This window comes from Microtus oregoni, unplaced genomic scaffold, assembly GCF_018167655.1.
Source record: "Microtus oregoni isolate MIOR12 unplaced genomic scaffold, Mior012 000049F_ref0000343, whole genome shotgun sequence".
In the NCBI taxonomy this organism is placed as follows: domain Eukaryota; kingdom Metazoa; phylum Chordata; class Mammalia; order Rodentia; family Cricetidae; genus Microtus; species Microtus oregoni.
The window spans coordinates 1775222-1796089 of NW_024543223.1; the positions used below are offsets into that span (position 1 = coordinate 1775222).

The 20868-nt window shown below is 46.3% G+C and overlaps 1 protein-coding gene across 5 annotated transcripts in view; it reads left to right on the forward strand.

Moving 5' to 3' along the window:
* The window catches only part of LOC121436407 (oxysterol-binding protein 2), a 170557-nt gene that overhangs the window by 59143 nt on the left and 90546 nt on the right, over positions 1-20868 (forward strand). The window contains exon 1 of one of the 5 annotated variants that reach the window (XM_041636272.1): positions 3653-3672. The exons of the other annotated variants lie outside the window; for them this stretch is intronic. The gene's annotated coding sequence lies outside the window, so the exon portion shown is untranslated. Of the gene's footprint in view, positions 1-3652; positions 3673-20868 lie in introns of those variants that run through there. 5 annotated transcript variants of the gene reach the window in all.

Here is a 20868-nt window from a genome sequence, read left to right on the forward strand (position 1 = left end):
TGGAAAAAAAGCTTTATCTGGTGTCCACAGCTGCCATCTGGTGGCTGGATGGACTTTTGGACCTGGCACAGCTGTGCTCACTCAGCTGCCCTTTTAAGGTCCTCTGGGGTCATTGGGATGCGGGAGAAGAGCCCAGTCAGAAGATGGAATCCCCTCCAGGTAGCACCTTTCCTCTGGGAAGGCTAACCAGACCAGAGAAGGGTCAGCTACATGCACTGCCTGTTCTTCCTATCCTGCTGCTCATTCTTCCAGATTCCAGCATCTCCGTGCCTCTGCCTAGGCTTCCTTCCCACTCACCAGCCCTCAGGTCCTCAAACCCAATGCTGTGTCCCTTTGTCAACATGCCCCTGGCATCTTCAGCCATGCAGCAGCCTAGAACACCTGACCTAACCCTACCTGTGGGCCCTGTGACACCAGTTTAGTTACTCAGTGTCAGCAATGGCCTGTGGCAGTCACTTTTCTTGTACCCTTGACTCTGGTGAACTCCTTTCTTTGATTTCTTTTATTTATTTGTTTGTTTGTTTCTTTTGAGACAGGGTCTCAGTGTGTGTAGTCCTGGCTGCCTAGAACCCAGTTTGTAGAACAGGCTAGTCTTGAATGCACAAAGATCCACTTGCCTGCCTTTGAGTGCTGGGTTTAAAGCAGTGTGCCCTGCCACCTGGCCTTGGCTGCTCCCTCAGCTCCTGCTTGGTGTGTGTGTGTGTGTGTGGGGGGGGGGGTGTTCTTGTTTGCTTGCCCAGCTGTTTAGCTTTGCTCACCCCTGCTTGTTCATCTCCTAACCATGGGCAGTCAGGCACCAGAAAGACCTAGGCTCAATCCCGACTCTGGCTTGCATTAGCTGAGTCACTGTTCCCCTGTTTCCGCCCGTAGAACTGGAGGTTGTCTAAAAGAGTAGACAGAATTGTGTTGCACAGAGTACCATGGCCCCGTGTGTTCTCGGAGAGTTAAACAGTCACAAGGCCATTTGAAGCAGCATCAAACAGGCAGTGACTGAGAGTTTTTCCTTCCGGGATCTTGTGGAGTGTGGAGAGGTGGACATGAGAGCAGAGACAGTTCTAGGTCAGGCCCGCAGAGCAGGAAATCTTCAGGATGTGACAGTGCAGGCAGCAGGGGAGCCCCAAACTCAGAAATCTGTAGTAGGAAGTATCATGGTGCACACCCCCACTGCAGCCCCCACTGCATTTCCCCCGTCACCACACTTAGCCGTAGGTGGTAGACAGTGCATAAAGCTTTGGTCTTGGCCCAAAAGATCGAAAAAGGTATCTCTATGAAGCTAGAAAATACCAGATGAGAAAGAGGGAGGGAGAGGAAGAGAGAAAAGGAAAGAGAGAGAGAGAGAGAGAGAGAGAGAGAACACATGCATGTTTGGTAAACTGACCCCATAAAGTAGTTTATGGAACCAAGCACGGTAGTGCATGCCTATAATCTCAGCACTCAGGAGGTTGAGGCAGGAGGATTGAAAATTGGGACCAGCATGGACTAAATGGTAAGAAATGCTTCAGAAAAATCTTAAATTGTTTATAAAGTCCTGGGATCATGTCTAGCTGTCTCATACCTAGGTGACTTCACTAGTGAACTCCATAAAATGTTTGTAAAAGAAATAACACTGTCTTCTTAGATATCAGAGAGAGATTCCCAGGCCATTGCATGACGATGCTGTTGTCTTGAAACAAAATTAGACAAATATGGTACAGGAGAGCCCCAACTCAATGTCTGTCTTGAACATAGTTTGTAAAATCTTCAAAATATTAGCATGTGGAATCCAGAAAGACCTAAGTAGTTCACATGATCAAGATGGATTGAGGCCAGGAGCCTAACAAAGTCAGCATTTGATGATCAGTCTAAAGAGCAGGAACAAAGCCAGTATCACCCTGTGCATGCCGGGTGCTTCTTGGAGATGGACAGAGATTCCCACTCTTGTCCCCAGACCCATGCTCGCTCGCGGTCAGCAGGTCAAGCAGAGAAGGGCAGCAAGGTCACCCAGATCAGAATGGGAGAAATAGACTGTCCTTGCTTGCAAACGACCCAAGAGGGCTGTAGAAAAATCCTTAAATATCAGCAGCATGTCACCCTGGGTTGTTTCTTTGCTTGTTTGATTTGTCAGTTGTTACACTGGTTAGGGGGCCACATACCTCTAATCCCAGCCCTGGGGAACTGGAGGCAGGAGGAGAGAATTGGAGACCAGCATGGGATCCTTATTGAGATGCAGCCAGCGTGGGAATCCATCTTACCAAGCCTTCCTGAGTGAAATGGCAGGATCGTTTAAAAAAAAAAAAAACCAACAAAACAAACAAACAAAAACAACCCAATTCAAGCCACTCACACTGTCCCGTTTGAGAAATTTTATGTATCGTGTGTTGTGTATCTAGACTTCAAACATGATGGCCACCTTACATTTTATCAGCCCACACTTTGTCCTGTCGTGGGAAAGTGTGATACCTGGTTTCCTTGGGGCCTCTGCTGTGGACCTCGTAAATATTGCAGCTTGGATGGAAATAGATCCTTTCAGTCGGGGGCCAAGGAATACCACAAAGCCATCATAACTATAACAGTTTACAGCCCTGCTCCAGGGAAAGGTTTTCCCAGTGTAATAACTCTGCTCAGGTTCCCGGACCTGAGAACAACTCTGCTCTGCTTGGGGAAGGTTTGCCCAATGAAAGTGTTACAATTCTGCTCCGCTCTAGCCCCAGAGAAAATTGTTACTTCTCTGCTCTGCTACACTCCAGCTAAAGGTCTTCACCCAATCCTCATTCAAGGGATTTATTGGGAGGGAAGAATCCCGGAGGGCGACTGCCTCTGCTGGGGTGAAAAAGGCAGGTGTAGAGCTTATTATACAGGGCTTCTCGGGGGGCGGAGTTTTTTCAGGGTGAAGATTTTCATGGTGGGAATTGGTCAGATTTTAATCCTTGAGTTTGGATAAACTCAGATTGCTGGATTCCGTGCCCAGGGATTGGTTGGTTTGGGTGCTGAATTGGTCAGGGGCAAAGTGTGTTTCTTTGGCTCTGGTTTCAGGGTAGTGAATTGGCTCTGTTCTCAAGGTCAGGGTGTGCTTTTGTCTCCGGTTTCAGGGCCAAGTGTTTGGCTCTGTTTTCAGGTCAAGGTGTGTTTCTTTGGCTCTGGTTTCTTGTGCTACTTTGGCTGGCCCCTTTAACCTTACAGACCTCCTCTTGGTCTGCAGGCAAACCACCTTTATTTATAAGCAAATAGAAATATCCTTTAAGTGAACACAAGAGGGCGCTAGAGGATGGCTCCTGCACATGCCCTACTTCTATACGGATGCCCAACATAAGGCTCAGGGTGTGTGAATCATTGTTAGATGATCTTTCTGTCTGCCTCACAGGGTGAGGGTAGGTGTGGAAAGCTGTAGGAGCTGGGCACGAGCCAGCCACCTTCTTATCTGGGGTTTCATTTCCGTAGGCTGGTCAGGCTCAAGGGCTCCCATCTCTGGCCCTGTACCCTTCCCTTCCCTGCCACCACTTTGATGTCTCAGCCTATTCTGACATCATAGCCCAGTGTCAGAATCTTCTCACCAGCCAGATTCTACCCTTAGAGAGACAAGACAGGCAGCTGAGCAGGGCTGAGTGTAGGTGGCTGGTGGCCCTGAGGGCCTACCCTACAGAACATCTAGGCAGCCCATCAGCCTATCACCCCAAGATGGAGATCCTCTAAAAGGTAAGGCTTGCGAGCATCCCTCCTGTTGGCTCTGGCACCCAAAGTTCCTGGGGAGTGTGGAGTTGGCATGGCTTGGTAAACACCTCCCTGAATCTTTCTGCTTGTGTCCCTAGGACACAATCGGCTTGAACACTCAATGGTTCTCCCTTATTACATGAAGGAATGGCTTTCCCTCCATCCATTTATTTTTACGTGTACGGTGTTTTGACTACATGTATGTGTATCACGTGCGTGCCATGCCCCCCAGAGGCTGGAAGATGGCATAAGATCCCCTGGGGATGGAGTTACAGATGGTTATGAGCCTGGGATCCAGAACCCGGGGTCTTCAAAAGAGCAACCGGTACCCGTAACTGCTGTCAGATCTCCAACCCCTTCCATCTCTTTGGAGACAGGGACGGTTGTGTAGCACACGCTGGCCTGGAACTTGCCATGTGTGTTAGCTTAGACTGGCCTGAGAATCCTTCTACCCCAGCTTTCTGAGTGTTGGGAGTTGGGTGTGTGCCGAGAAAGGGGCAATTCTATAGTTGGAGAAATGAGGGTTTCTGGGTTTTATTAAAGCCAGGACAGGATGGGCTGGGGACAGACACACTTCTGGAGAGCTCCTAGCAGGTAAGACCTTCAGCAGCATCTTGCACGTTGCTAATTTGAAAAATAGAAAGGTACCTTAAAACCTTGTGTATGGGGTTTTAAAAACCTTTTGTTTAATTGTTGTGGGAAAGTCAAGGGCCTGAGGCCCCTGTGTGTTCTTAGCACACTGTTACCAGTCACAGCCAGTCTTGTCTGGAAGCCCCTGCTGGTTCAGGACACACAACCAGCACTCCGTTTCCCCGACCCCTCTGTACCAGATATTGTACCTAGTGCCTTATGTATACTAGGGGAGCCCCCTCCCTCCCCTTTTTTTTTTTAAATTTTGAGACAAGGTTTTGCTACATTGTCCAGGCTGGCTTTGAACTTGTTCTGTAGCCCAGGTGACCTTGAACTTGTCGTCCTTCCAGTTCGCCCCTAAAGTGGTCAGGATGGCGGGCCTATGCCACTAGGCCCAGCTCATCTATATATCTTTAAAATAGGGGTTTTGTTTTTTTATCAAAACTGTTATGCCCAGATTATAGAGTCCCTGAAAAACCAACTGCAAGACCAAGTCCTGTCTGTAAAAGCAAAGAGCCTTTATTCTTGTTCAAGTTTGAACTTGGACTCTCCATGTGTCCAGGTGGGATTTTTATAATAGCAGAGGTTGGGGTGAGGGATTGACTGACATTTGTCTAGGGGTGTCCTGGTGAAAAGCGATGGGTGTGTGCTGGCAGGTGAGCCTATCTACAACGGTTGGAATGTTAGGAACTTCCTTTGGTGCCTTGGTAGTTATAGTTTGTGGTCTGTCTTGGAACCAGGTATTGCCTTAGGGTAAACGGCTGAGACTCAGGCCTCTGTGGTGCCTCTCACGGCTGGTTCCTACAAAAGCAGGACACCCACACCTATGAAATCTACACTGGATTGAGGTTTGCTTAAAGGAGCCGTGTTCTTTCCTTTGTACCTGACAGAGTGTGAGGGAGGAAGAAAGGGGATTCAGGGGCTGAGAAAGGACCCAGTGTTGGCTTCCGGCCGAGACACTGGCTTCTGAGCAGTCCCAGGGCATCATAAAGGAAGTTAAGGAACCTTGCTTGAGATATTTTGGCTCTTCTTTGGGAAAGGAGGTGGACCTCAGGACAGTCTTCTGAGGGCTTGGCCTCAGCAGTAGAGATGATGGGGGTGGGTGGGGCTAAGTGGGGAGCTGCTGAGCCAGGGCGGCACAGAACACCTACCATCTGCAGGCTTGGCTTTGGATGTGACCACACAGTGACCCACACAGATGGCTGTGGCTTGCTGGCTGAGAGGGAAGCAGGCGTCCTGACCTGGGCCCTCAACTTAGAGCCACAGCCAAGCCCATCAGGGTAGAAACAGGCAATGTGGGAGTTTTAAAATTGGTGATGTTAGTCAAAAAGGCTGAGTGTAGCAAAAGCCACTGCCACTGCCGAGACCACCTCAGCCTCACCAGGGACGTGAGCGTAGCTTTCCTGCCAGGCATTGATTACTGATCACTAGTTACTTCCTGGTGTACCGCACAGAAGCATACAAACACAGGCCTTTGTAATAACCAGGCTGGACACTGGTACACTGTTGTCATGCAGATGTCAGACTGGCACACATGACCTTAACCTGAGGCAAGTGTGACGAGGGTTGTAGCATTTTCCTGGGTGCCTTCCACTTCACCCTCAAAGGTCAAGGCCACTACTAGTCTACACCACAGTAAGAAGCTGGGTATGGAATCTCAGTTGCCCTTGGCACGAACAGGTGTGGCTGACTAAAAAGCATAAAAGTTGGGATTCTGACTTTGACCTTGAGTCTCAGTCAGACTTCCCACCAAAGGTAAGACACACATTGGCATCTCAAGATGATTATGAGGGGAAATAGCAGCAGCAAAGGCAGTAAAACAGAACCACACAAAACAAGAGGTGAGAGGAGCGGAGAGGAGCAGCTGGAAATTCAGTCATTGTCCCCACTGTCCTCGGCCCTTCACTGACCATAGACCTATGGCTCCTGGGAAGCAACTGTTTGGAGACGTGGGCAGGATGTTCAAGGACACCCAAGGCTGCTCCTAGGCCTTGTGTGTGGTGCAGTAGCTGTGTACTTAGCCACATTGGCGGGGACAGGCGTCAGGCTGGAGCGAGCTGCTGCCCTCCTTCGGACAGATGCCTTCACCTCCTCACTCCACCAGCCTTTATTCCATGTTTGTGATCCTGGGTGATGAATATTTTGCTAGTTCACTTTCTGTTGCTGTGATAAAAAAAAAAAAAAACTCAGAGCAAAAACAGCTTTAGGAAGGAGAGGCTCATCTGGCTGGTACTTCCGGGTTACAGTCCGCCATTGAAGGAAGTCAAGGGGAGGAAGATGCTTTTCGGCTCAGTTTTAAGCGTGTGCTTAGCTTAGAAGCCTGTGTTTGCTTATCTAGTCCAGGTCCAGCTGCCTAGGGATGGTGCTGCCCACAGTTATCTGTGAACGTTCTGTACTCTGATGCACAGAGTAAATTAACTTCTTGTGGCAGCCAGGCCCTAGATTCTTTTCTAACTAGAGGTCTTAGGCTGCCTTAAGAACATATTTTAAAATAAAAATCATAGGATAGAGGAGAGAGATAACCTTGAAAGCCATAGTGGAGTAACACATGGATTTTTTTTTAAACATGATTAATAAAAACCTAGAGACAGATTTTGGGGTTCAACCTGAAGGTCAGAAAAGCAAAACAGCCAGCCACTGGCTCTTAACCTCTACCTCAGTCCAAAATGATGACCCTGCCATCAAGAGTCTCAGAATGACTGCATGTGAGAACTGTCTCCTCTCTGTAATGGTTTAAATAAAATGCTGTGTTCCCCTAGGGCCAGCAGGATCCCAGGCAGGTGGGAGGTGGCAGGTGAGGAGCATTGGCGAGTGAGAGACAGACAGACGACATGCAGATAAAGTGGGTATTTATTTAGTAGGTTATGGAGGAGAAAGGGAAAGGGGGAAAGGAGAGAAGAGAGAAAGGAGAGAAGGGGGAAAAGGAGAGAGAGACATGGGGTGGTGGTGGGGCGAAGTAAGCGAGCACAGAAGTTACCTCTTCAGGAGAGAGACAAAGAAAGAGCACAGGCTGGAGGAGGCAGGATATCTGCTTCCCTTGGTGGAAAGGGAGGGGTTGGGAGAGGGTGGGGCTTGTCTCTTAAAGGGACAGGGTACCCAGGTGACAAACCAGGCCAACAGATCATTACATTCCCATCTCTTTCTTATAATAAAAAGGCGGGAAGTTAGACACAACAGATTAAAGGAATTGGGACGGCAGATTCTCAAGACTGCTTCCTGCTTATTTGTGGGTGTTGCCTTGGGAGGAACCTGAGAAAGCTGGGTGCTGGTCACATCCTGTGGTAGTTGATTACTTTACTCCTGTCCAGTGTCTCTTGAACCTGGCAAGGTGTTGGCAGAGGACAAAGGTGAGTTTAGGAAGAAAAAAATTTCAGGACCAGGGAATTGAGAGGGGTGTATCTGATCTGTTTAAGGCAGATCCTTCAATTTGGGCTCCCTGGAACTCACAACAATTCTTTGGGTTTGTGAAAACATAAGTTTTAGACATATATATTGTATAAACAGCATATTTATGTCAGAATCACTGTGATGGATAGTTTTGCACAATGAAAAGTATTTTCAAGACTATGAAAGGCAGCAGGAGAGAGAAATTTGATAACTTGTATTTGTCCTCACACCTTAATAACGTGTATTTGTATATTACTGAAATTTGCTTGGTGAGGCTGTCCTTTTACACCAACAAAATCTCTCAGGTGTCAAACTGTATCAGAGATCTTTGAGAAGGATAAAATTTTACTTGAGTTACTGATTTAAAAAATGACAGGGAACTTACTCAGTTGTCCACCTAGAGCTAGGCTATCCATTCCAGTGATTCTATCCATGTCTGGAGATCTTCAGTTTAGATGAAAGCCAGTTTTGCCCTGTGGTCAGTGCTTGGTATTTGAAACGAATTGCAGATGGACATTGTTCTGTGCCCACCTATCTTTTGTCTTCTTTGGAGGAAATAGAGGGCTGCTAGGAGCCAACCTTTCTCTGTTATGAAAAGTCTTTTAGTAATTAAACATTTAAATGCCATATTCCCCAGATCTCTGAGCAGTTGAGGGCTGTTTATGGGTGTAACTACAGTGTAGAATCGTCCTGGAGAACTGAGTCCGAGCTTGACTATACTGGCTCTCAACTTAACAGGGGATATTTGTACTCGTGAAAGACAAAGAAGAAAAAACTGTTTGCAATAAAGCTAACGGTGGAACTGACAATAGTGGAGAACAGCTTAATATATTTTAAAGCAGGGTTGGATTACATATACAGCATTTTTTTTTTTTTTTGGTAAGAGACTTAAAAGTACATACCAATTTAAAACATGAGGTACTGTTTTTGAAGTCTGGAATGAGATACAGTGGACAATTATAACAGTGCATTTACATCCAGTTGAATTTAATTAAGTCGTATACACATAGAGTTAAATGAAAAGTGAGCGAAAGGAAGCTGGCTGGGTGGGTCCTCATGTGGAGAGCCTACTGCCTGCTCTGTGGCTAGGGCGGAACCTCTGGCTCCTCCCTTTGTTAAGCCAAATGGTGGCATCCATGGTTGTCCACGTGGTGTGACTATTTAAATTTAGCTGTCCTCTGGTGGAAGTTAGAAATGTGGTTGGTTTTCTATAGCTGAAAACCTGAGAACAGTGAGAAAGACACAAACCCCAGGTGGATGTCTCCAGGACGGGGGTTGATAATAAAGCCAAGCAGATTCCCAGACTGTCAGCTCAGGAACCAGGGCAAGAACAGCGCAAGGGCCACTTTGAGTGGTCCATTCACGTTTTCTTCTATGAGAAGCTGTGAGTCAGAAAAACATCTGAGGGACCCTGGGCCCCCAAAACTAATGCATCACTCAGTGATTGCAGTGCTAAGGGAGAACCAGAGAAAGGGCAGTCAGCCCCAAAGGGAGCAGTCTTACTAACTGTCCCAGCGGACTGACAGGAAGTTGGAAAGTGAGCTGGTAGAAGGTCCATGTTTAGGATTTTTGCCTGCAACACAGCAGTGATAAAAACAGGACTCCATGAATGGAGAGACAGAATCTGCTGCTGCCCTGGGAGGTAGAATGGGTGTGTGTGTGGGGGGGGGCAGTGCCGGCAGGACAGAATGCCTGTTACGCCACCAAGCTGGGAACTGGAGTAGAGCCCAGGAGATAGAGCAGGGCTGGGCAGCAATGGGAGAAAGGGAAAAGGGGAAGGAAAATGTGGGGGAGAAGGGAGAGAGACAGAAGTTACCTCTTAGGGAGAGAGATGGAAAAAGAGAGCTCAGGCTGGAGGAGGTGGGATAGCCACTTCCCTTGGTGGAGGGGGAAGGGTTGGGAGAGGGTGGGGCTTGTCTCTTAAAGGGACAGTGTACCCAGTATACCCAGGTGACAGACCAGGCCAGCAGATCCTAAGAGGTGTGCACCACTACTGCCTGGTTTCTATGGCAAACTAGTGTGGCTACTGTGGTTAAAGGTGTGTGTCACCACTGCCTGGTCTGTAAGGCTGATCAGCAGCTGTTTTAAACTTCAGGCAAGCTTTATTTATTAAAATTCAAATGAAATATCACTACTTTTTGGCATAATACTGATTCTGGAACTGAGTTGTGTGATTTAAGAGTGAGACCATCCAGGTAAATTTCTGTGTGTATGAATTTATTCACCTTTGGCCAGGTTTATCCATGTGTGTCTCCCACCCAGGTCTATTGTCTGGTAAATCAGCTGCTGGAAACACTGATTCTGTGGCTTCATCTCCACAAACTCCTGGGACTTGGGTCACGGGGAGTGGGGGAACTGCACCCCAACATGCCCAACACATCGTGGAAGAAGGGGAGGGGCCATCTATTCCTGTGTGACTGTGTGTGCCAAAATGAACCCCAAGACCTCTCATAAGGCTGCACTTCCAGTCAGGCATAGCAGATACACCTTTAGTTCCAGTATTCAAGATGCTGAGGCAGGGGAATTGATATGCGCCTGAGGTTAGGCTGGACTACATAGCAAGGTTCTATCTCAAAAAAGCAAAACAGCAACAATGAATGAAAAGTAAGTCACACGTAATGGAATTGGACTGCCCCACCCTCCTGTCCTTATTTAATTTAATCTCCTCTCAAACACTTCCAAATCCAGGAAGATAACGTTTCTGCTCTCTCAATAGTTCACATCAGAGACTGAATTTGGATGGGAAAGTTACTAAACATCCCCGAGTCCTGAGTCCACTCATTCTCCTCGTCTAACCCCTTTGGTGATAACCAGCTTTGGGGACCCCCACATTTGATTGTTAGCAAAGGTGAGGTATGCTGCCTTCCAGCTTGGTGCCTGTCTTCTATAGACATTTCTATGTGGTCTGTTAGCAGGTAATTTTGTGGGATTGACTCTATGTAAATTTGACTGCTTAGAACAAAGAGTAAATGCCATCGCTCCAAGGCCTCATGATATGGAAGAATGGAGCAAGTCACACTGCTGAAGTGTTTTGGAATCAATCCTATTTTGAAGGAAAGAATCATGGCTTCACAAGGTTTTGACAGATATGACAGTGATTTTTTCACAAGACAAGTGTTCCTGCAGCTCTGCAAAATGGGTTACCCCATAAGTTGTCCACTTGTGGGTCTGCCTTTGTGAATCCATCAGCTGTGCATTTACTGCATAGTCTTGTGGGCTCCAACAAGTAGCTTGTCTCCAGGTCTGGGGATACAGCTCAGTGTTAGAGCCTGCATGCACAAGGTATACATTTCACGCACTAAGGCCTCTTCCCAATACCCCTGCGGTCCTGTGGAAACACTCAGTATCCAGGGCAAAGCTGTTATAGGAGCCACAGGGAGTAGCTCTGCCCCTGTGGGCAACAGCTATCCCAGCTGAGATGGGGTCAGAGGACTCTGTCATTGTCTACATTGCATTTGTATGTGCTAACCCACTTAATCCTTTACTTCCTAAATTGAATCCCTTTGGCATTTGTAGATCTAATTTCTGGTGTCTTATGTCCTGACAGGATTCCATCAAACACCACTAAAGTAAACACCGGGCATTAATCTTAATTCGTAATTATTTAACCCAGTCTGGGGAGCTAGCTTGGTTAGTAAGTGCTTGCTTTATAAGTACCTGAGCATGGTCCCCAGAACTCTTGTTTTTTAAAGACAGACATGGTAGAATGTCTTTATAATCTATTTTTGTAATCCCTGTAATCTTTCAGGCAGAGAGACAGACAGACTCCTGGGGCTCCCTGGCCAGCCAGCCTGGCTTCCTCAGAGAGTTCCAGGCCAATGGCAGAGCCTGTCTGTAGTAATATGGGGCGGCAGGGCTGCGTCCCCCACACCCGGCCGCCCACATGGCTAGCTTATGCCCCAAAATAATTACACAGACACTGTATTCTTTTAAGCACTGCTTGGCCCTTTGCTCTAGCACTTACAGGCTAATTCTCACATCCCGATCAACCCATCTCTAATTATCTGTGAGAACCGTTCTTACCGGGAAGATTCTAGCCTAGTCCATCCTGGGTCGGAGCTTCATGCCGGGAGCGGGGCATGGTGTCTCTCTCTGAGGCGTCTGCTCCCGAGAGAGCAGAGCTGTGGAGTCTCTGAGCTCACTTCCTCTTCCTACCAGCATTTTGTTCTGTTTACTCCTCCCACCTATCCTCTAACCAATAAAATGGGCCAGGGCAGTGCCTTTATTAGCCAATGACCTTCCTCCATCATTTCCCCTTTTTCGGTTTAAACAAAAAAAAGGCTTTAACATAGCAAAATTACATATAACAAAACAGTTATCAAGTAAAAGTTACAATAATCTTTATCATAACTAAGGAAAACTATAACTATAACTAACTATTCTTAACTCCATCAAAGACTCCAGAAAGATATATTACCTAAGTAAACAAGAACTAAGAAACTTCAAACTCTAGAAATGACAGAGACACCTTGCTGCCTGGACAGTCACCCAAAGTTCCTCTGTACCGTTGGGGCATCCATCTTCAGCCTTCAGGCCCATGCTATCCAGCAGACATTTCCATAAAGCAGGAAAATTCAAAGTCAGTTCAGTCACTATCTGTTGTGTCCTGCAGAATGCCTCGCAGACTCTTTCATGAATCAGGAACCCCGAAAGATCATCTCACCTTAGGCAAGTTCAGTAGTCCTCTCTCTGCGGGTTCTCTGTGTCCGGTTTATGCAATAGTCCAGGCAAGAGCAGTTTCTTGCCCAAATGGCTATCAAACTCCATAAGGTGCCTCTTCGATGCCCATCTTCCTCTTGAAGTACATTGGTGCTGCCAGGAGCAGAGTGTCTCATTGTCATGAAAAGCCCTCAGTTATTAAAACATTAAATGTCCTATTCTGTAATCTTTGAAAGACATGAAGAATGTCTATCTAAAATATATCTCTATATATCTAGAAAATCTAACTAACATGACTACAAGCTTTACTATTATCGATGATTATCCATTAACAATCTATATTTCTTAATTATACAGTACATATTTAAATGAACTACACAATCACAATACCTTAATCAAAATCAGAAACACTTATACATATAACAAAATTGACCTTAAATCTCTATCAATAAAGCAAAATCTATACTAATGTAAATTATTCATATCTATATCATATCCCCCTTAAAATGTAAAAGAACGTTTATAAACCATATTTGGGAATATGGGCACAGTTTTTTCTCTCTAAACTGCTTCCTGCTGAATGGGGGCGTCGTTAATTAGGTCTTTCATGGTATAACCAGTGTGCTAGTTTCATCTCAGTTGGCAGTTGAGCGAAGCAATTTTCTGAAGATGTTCACTGCAACCCTTCAGGAGGGCGTGGTCCATCATACCAAATCAGAATAGAAGAAATGAACAGCATCTCATCCTCTGTGAAAACAAAATAAGAAACTCTTTTCCAAAGTATCATATCCTTAGATACAAATTCAAAATATCTTTGTTGGATTAGTTCAGCAGCATTTATAAACAAATATCTTTTAGCAGCTGTTGCTCCTTCCTCAGCATTCAAATAATTCAAAGAGAGCATAATAGCATACAGTGTTAAAATTCTCTGTCTATTTTCCATCTTTGTACAGCTTTGTTTTAACCTCTATTTCGTTTATTTTTACTTTTAACTTTTTGCTTTTTGAGATAGGTTCTCTGTATCTTTGACCTGAAGTAACTCTGTAGACCAGGCTGTCTTTGAACTCTCAGAGATCCGCCTGTCTCTGCCTCCCAGGCATTCGGGATTAAAGGTGTACACTACTACACCTTGAACTCACAGAGATCTGTTTGCCTCTGCCTTCTAGGTACTGGGATTAAAGGCGTGTGCTTCCTTTTTTTGTTTTTTACTTTAAGAACTTCAACTTTTAGTCTGCATATATTTTTAACACACTGTAAACCATTTAAAAATGTTCTTTGTCTTTGAATCTCTCTTTACTGTATAACTCTCTTTTTCTGACCACATGAGTCTTTAATTTACCAAGCAATGTCAGTAGGATTAAAGGCGTGGCTTTGCCAGCTAGATCCAGTCCATTTCTTAGCTTTCCAGCCTCATGGCTGAGGTACTGGCTGTAGCCAGCAAGTGAGCTTCAGCAGCCTGTGCTAACAAACCGCACAAACCGCCTGCATAAAAGAGTCAGAGTTTGTCCTGGCAGGACAGCCCAGAAAGTCGGCATTTTTAAACGGCGCAGCTTTTTTCCTGCTACGGCTGAAAACCAAAAAGCATACATTCAGCTTTTTGTCAACACCATTTAAGTGTTTCGTGGCAGGACCTCTTAATGAGCTGCAGGCTTTGCAGCTAAAGCTGAGTCAGGAAGCTTCTCTTAGAAGAAAGCGCATGCTTGCCTCTAACAAGCAGAGCAGACCCGAGAACACAGCGAGTCTAGTTGCCATCAAACAAATCGTAGCACTTTACTTCAAATGCTCTATTCAAAAGCTCTGTCTCCCGCAGGAGCCAGACAGAGATCGCAATGGCGGCACAGCCCCAGGAAGTCGCGCTTTAAAATGACACAGCGTTTTTTCTGCTACTGTTGCCGAATCAGGAAATCTCTCTACAGCACTCCACCAACAAACAGCAAAAATCTGTGTTAAACTCTCTCTCCCTTATTTTTAAGCCTTCTCAGGTTTTTTAAGTGGGTTTAGTTGTTCACACGTCTGGGCGCCAAATGTAGTAATATGGGGCGGCAGGGCTGCGTCCCCCACACCCGGCCGCCCACATGGCTAGCTTATGCCCCAAAATAATTACACAGACACTGTATTCTTTTAAGCACTGCTTGGCCCTTTGCTCTAGCACTTACAGGCTAATTCTCACATCCCGATCAACCCATCTCTAATTATCTGTGAGAACCGTTCTTACCGGGAAGATTCTAGCCTAGTCCATCCTGGGTCGGAGCTTCATGCCGGGAGCGGGGCATGGTGTCTCTCTCTGAGGTGTCTGCTCCCGAGAGAGCAGAGCTGTGGAGTCTCTGAGCTCACTTCCTCTTCCTACCAGCATTTTGTTCTGTTTACTCCTCCCACCTATCCTCTAACCAATAAAATGGGCCAGGGCAGTGCCTTTATTAGCCAATGACCTTCCTCCATCACCTGTCAAAGACAAGGTGAATGGCTCTGAGGAATCACACCTGATGTTGTCCTGCAAATACATGTGTGTGCACTTGCACATAGGCACAGGTGTTGTAGGAGGCCGCTTGTATATTCCCGGCTGTTCAGCCCGGAAATAATCACACAGAAACTGCATTATTTAAACCACCCATTAGCTCTAACCTCTTATTGGCTAACTCTTACATCTTAATTTAACCCATTCCTAGTAATCTGTGTAAGGCTATGTGGCTGTGGCTTACCAGGTAAAGTTCTGGCATCTGTCTCTGGCAGGGCTCCATGGCTTCTCTCTGATTCTGCCTTTTCTCCAGCATTCAGTTTAGTTTTCTCCAGCTACCTCTATTATGCTTTGTGCGGTCCCAAGACAGATTGTTTATTAACCAGTGGTATTCACAGCATACAGAGGGGAATCCCACATCACACAGGGATATGTACACATAGGCACACTCACTTGCACACACACACAGACCTCTCCATCACAGCAAGCCAGCCCAGGATGGTGCTCCAACTCTCCATCACTTTCTAAAGTCTACTGACTTGGCTTCTGCACATACACCTGCCCTTTAAGTGATTTGAAGCACTCAGAGACCAGCTGTTTGTTGGGGAAGAGGACTCAGAAAGATGTCACTGTTATACCCAGATCACGGAGTCCCCCCAAAACCAACTAGGAGACTGAGTCCTTTATTCTTTTTTTTTTTTTTTTTGGTTTTTCGAGACAGGGTTTCTCTGTAGCTTTGGTGCCCGTCCCAGAACTAGCTCTTGTAGACCAGGCTGGCCTCGAACTCCCAGAGATCCGCCTGCCTCTGCCTCCCGAGCACTGGGATTAAAGGTGTGCGCCACCACCGCCCGGCCTCTGAGTCCTTTATTCTTACACAACTTTGCAAACTCAGTCTCTCTGTGTGCCCAATGTATTGGAGTGATCAAAGAGCCCTGAGCTCAGTTAGGGTTGGGTTTTTATAGAAGCAAGGGTGGGGGTGAGGGAGTTCTAAGGTTCAGGACCCCTGATTGGCTGACATTTGTCTAGGGGTGTCCTGGTGGAAAGTGATGGGTGATGGGTGTGCTGGCAGGTGATCCTGTCTACAGTGGTTGGAATGTTAGGCATTTCCTTTGGAGGGTCTGATTCTGGGTGGTGCCTGGGTAGTCTCAGTTTGTGGTCTTTCTTGGAACCAGGGTAAACTACGGAGACTCGGGTCTTTATTGAGCTTGTCATGGCTGGGGCCTACAGTCACCCTACTTATTTTCCCTGTGTCCAAGAGTGAGGCTGACCATAGATGGTGCTGGGCTCTCTATGTCCATGTCAGTCAGCACTGGGATATTGCTTCAGTGGTCATAGGTCCAGGTCATCCAAAGAAGGGCAGCCCTGCTCAGGTAGGAAGAAAGTCTGTACGTTGATTACCTTAGGAGGTAGTGGTGCTTGGTTAACATCTGTCTTCCAAACCCAGCTTGTGTTCAGGAAGACAGCGACTCTCTGGTCATCATGTGCAGCTCAGTACAGGGCCTGAGGCTTAGCAGGTACCCAGGAAATACAGCAGGACTCAGCCTTTGCATGCAGGCTTTGAGAGCTATGCCTGCCTCCCTCTAGACAAGGATATGGGGGGATAGGTAGGACTCAGAAAGGGTTGCTTGGTTTGTTATTTGGTGGAGGACATCCCGGTTAAGCAGCCAGTGGGTCCTGGAGCTCTCCAGACCACAACTGATTACAACGCAGCCTGAGCCCCGTGCCTCCCTTATGCTCTTAGTCAGGAGCGGTTTTGTTGCGCAGAACCTCAAGGAGAAGGGAGCGGAGCATGTGCTGGAATTTTATGAGCTATCAAGCTGGCATCCTGCTGGCGAGCAGCAGGAGAAGGTGTTCTGCACTCGTTAACAGAATCCTGTCAGAGCGCCTCCGCCTCTGCAGGCATCAGCTAGCCAGACTGATGCTCTCAGGGAGTGCTGCGCTGTGCACTGTGCACCTGCTCCAGGGGAGTGAGCTGGGGAGGTGTCTGCTGAAGTGGGGAGCTAGGCTGTAGCAGGAGGAGGGAGGAATCAGAGCCCAAGAAAATTCTGGACCTTATGGTCTTAAGAGACATATAGTGATTGCCTCAGCTGGAAGATGGGTCCCCACAGAATCTTGATGAGCATGCATTTCCCCCACTCTTCTCTTTGTCTTTAATACAAGTCTTAAAAAACCTTGATTGAGATATGATTGACTTGCAACAAAATGCTTATATTTAAAGAGGGCAGCTTGGTAAGTTTTGACCAACATATATAACCCCAAACAACCACAGTCTCTTGATAATGTACAAGTTTCTCATTCTCAAAATCTCTATTCCCCACCCCCTTGCCTCAGACAATCATAAACCTGTCTTCTGACACAATAGGTTAGCTTGCACTTTCTAGAACTTACTTTCTTTGATTTTGATTATTTTGCTTATTTTGTGTTTATGGGTGCCATGGTGCACCTATAAAGGACAGAGGACAACTTTTTTCATTCTCTCCTTCTATCATGTGGGTCCTGGGGATCAAATTCAGGCTGTCAGGTTTGGGAGGAAGTGCCTAACCTGCTGAGCCATCTTTTCTCCATAGAAGTTACTACAAATGGGAGTGTGGAGTATGCACCCTGTGATTGGCTTCTGTCTTAGGGCTTCTGTTGCTGTGATGGCAGCATGCAGGCAGACATGGTGCTGGAGAGGCAGTCGAGAGAGTCCTACATCTAGATTGGCAGGCAGCAGGAAGAGAGTGATGCTGGGTCAGGCTTGAACATTTGAAACCTCAAAGCCCACTCCCAGTGACATACTTCCTTTGACAAGGCCACACATAAGAGTGCTGCTCTCTCTCTAAGCCTCTGGGGACCATTCCATTCAAAGCACCACAGCTTCTTTCACCCAGCATAGCCATCTTGACATTTCTATTTGTCTTCGTGTCTCAGTTTGTTGGTTCTATGGCTAAGCAGTGTCACAAGATAACCCATTGTTTGTTGATGGACACTGAGTGGTTCCCGTGTTTGCCCAGGATGAAGAGGCTGATATGAACATGCATGGTCAGTTTATTGTGGGGGTACATACTGTCTTTTCTTTGGGGTAAGTACCTAGGAATCAGATGACCGGATCACAGAATAGATACACGTTTCAACCTTTTCAAAAACTGCTGATCTGTCTGCCAGAGTGGCTGTAGATTTTTCAATATCTCTTGGCAATGCCAGAATCCGGGTGGGGAGGGGATTGGGTAGACAGAGTCAACCATGTCACACCAACTCAAGGAAATGTTGAATGCAGGCTTTCCCAAAGATCAAAATAACATTTTGTTGCGGTGTGTATGTGTGTGCATGCCATACCCTGGTGTGTATATGCGTGTGCCATGCCCTGGTTTTGTGTGTGTGTGTGTGCATGCCTCTGTACCTGGCTTTTATGTGGGTTCTGAGCATTCAGTCTCAAGTCTTCAAGCTTACAAGGAATGTTTTTTATCCTCAGCCCTCATTTAGCCTTTTGAATGACTATGTTCTCTGAAGTGACAATGTCCTTTCTGCTTCACAGAGTGGGGAACTTGTGTGCATTCAGCCTCATTGGCTCCCCTGTAGAATTCAGTAAAGGCAGGTCACTACAGACGGGTCATTGCCTCTCATGGTCCTCTGGACCATAAAGTAGTCCATCTTAGAGGCAGAGAGCCTTGTTCACACAACATGTTCTTAGAAGCACTTTAGCTGAAAAGCACTGGCTCCCCACTTGGGCCTAGAAGGTAACTAAAACCAGGACTGAAGCCTGGCATCACTGTCTTCATTTCTTCCTCCTTCGCTTTGGATTGATCACTGTCTTGACCCCACACACAGGAACATGATCACTCAGTGGAGCCCCTATCTGAAAACTGTTGGTACCCAACTGTCTCATCCACTCAACCCCAAAGGCACAGCTTTTTATGATCTGACTTTCAGACTTTAGATGCCCTGCTGCACACTGCCCATCCCCAAAAGGTACTGGGATGTCTTCATTGTTCTAAACCTTACAGTTACCTTAGACCTGGGAACAACAGAGCCTTTCAGACAGATCACACCCTCATGAAACCACCCCAAAAGGATAACATATGGGAACTGAAATGTCCCTCAACCAATAAGGACATCCCTGAAACACTTTGTACTCCTGGGACTGAGTAATGATCAGCCAAAGCACACTGGCCAGGGCTCCTGTAAGCGTAGCTCCTGCCCCACCTTGATTCTTGCATCTAACCTAGAGATCATGTCTGCCCAGAATACAGGCTCGTGGTCACTGAACCCCTTCATTGATACTTCCCAGCATGGCTGTGTTGGTTTGCTCTCCTTTCTCTGCGCTTGATTCTCCTCTTCAACTAGCATGCTGGGACAGGCAGTCGAGCATAGCCTGCTAGGACTCCTGAGGCCTCCAGGACTCTTGCCCTAGATTTCCAGCCACATTCAGAGAGCACATTTTGTCTAAAGGGGAATGACTGATGTGCTGAAAAGCTGTTTGCTCCCAGATCTGACTGGTCGTGTAACATCTTGCCATTAGGAGTGTCTGCAAAGAAGGCAACTTAGGGGCCAGCCACTGGCTGTGGTAGGAACAAATTCAATACCAGTTGGGCTATTTAGAAAGACGTGTCTCCAAAACAAAAGCACAAAGCAAAACAAAAACCTAAGAACGGAAATCACACGATCATCTCAATAACTGCAGAAAAAGTCTAACAGCTCATGACAGAATCCCAGAAGGAGCTAGGGATGAGAGGAATGCAGCTTGACGTAAAGAGGCTACATATGCCACACGGATAGCCAGTACCGCTAATGGAGAAAGACCTCGTGTTTGCTCTAAACTTGGGAATGAGACAAGAGCGTACTCGTTGTACTCTTTCTTACTCAACATTGAGATATTGCACTCTGAGTCTCAGCCAGAGCAATAAGACACGAGAAAGAAAACAGATGCATATGTGAAAAGAGGTCAAATTATCCCTTTTGGCAGATTACATAATCCTGTGTTTGAAAGTCCCTCAAAAAATTCCTGATGAACACTTTCTGCAAACTAGCCATATGAAAAAGCAATGTGAAAAAGCTCAGTAACCTTTCTATGTAACCAGAATTAATTTGCTGGGCAGGAACAATGATTCAGTGGTTAAGAGCAGTGGCTGCTCTTCCACAGGACCTGGGTTCGATTCCCAGCACTCACATGGCAGCTCAGAACCATCTGTAACTTCAGTTCCAGAGGACCCAATACCCTCTTCTGGCTTCTGTGGGCACTGAATGCATGTAGTGCACAGACATATATGAAGAAAAGACACATACATAAAAATAAAAATGAAAGCCGGGCGGTGGTGGCGCACGCCTTTAATCCCAGCACTTGGGAGGCAGAGGCAGGCGGATCTCTGTGAGTTCGAGGCTAGCCTGGTCTACAAGAGTTAGTTCCAGGGGAGGAACCAAAAAGCTACGGAGAAACCCTGTCTCGAAAATCCAAAAAAGAAAAAAAGAAAAAAAGAAATAAAAATGAATAACTTAAAAAAAGTGAATTTTTCTGAAAAAGAAATCAAGGAAAGAGCCTATTGGTGATGGCTCAGTAGAAATTCCTAGTAATAGACTTAACCACGCAGTGGGGGCGGGAAGAAAGGTCATTACACAAAAGCTTTAAAACACCAAAAATGATAAAGAAGACTAGAATATGGAAGGATGGTCCATGTTGATGGGTTAGCAGAATTAATATTGCACAAATGGTCATATTATCAACCTAAAGATTCAATTTACTCACCACTAAAATTCCAATGACATTTTCCACAGAACTAGAAAAAATATCTTAAAACTCACAAAAAGATTAAAAAGTCCCCAAATAGTCAAAGCTGCTACAATACACCTTGATGGCTGAGAGGATGAGTCTTCCCATGTTCTTTAACCTGAAAACAATCCTATTCAAGAAGAACAGTGAGGAAGATATCACAATGCCTGACCTCAAATTATACCTTAGAGCTATAGTAACAATGACCACATGGTATCGGAACCAAAACAGACATGGAGACCAACAGAAAGGAATAGAGGATTCAGAAACAAACTCACAAAGCTAAAGCTATCTACGAATCCACTGA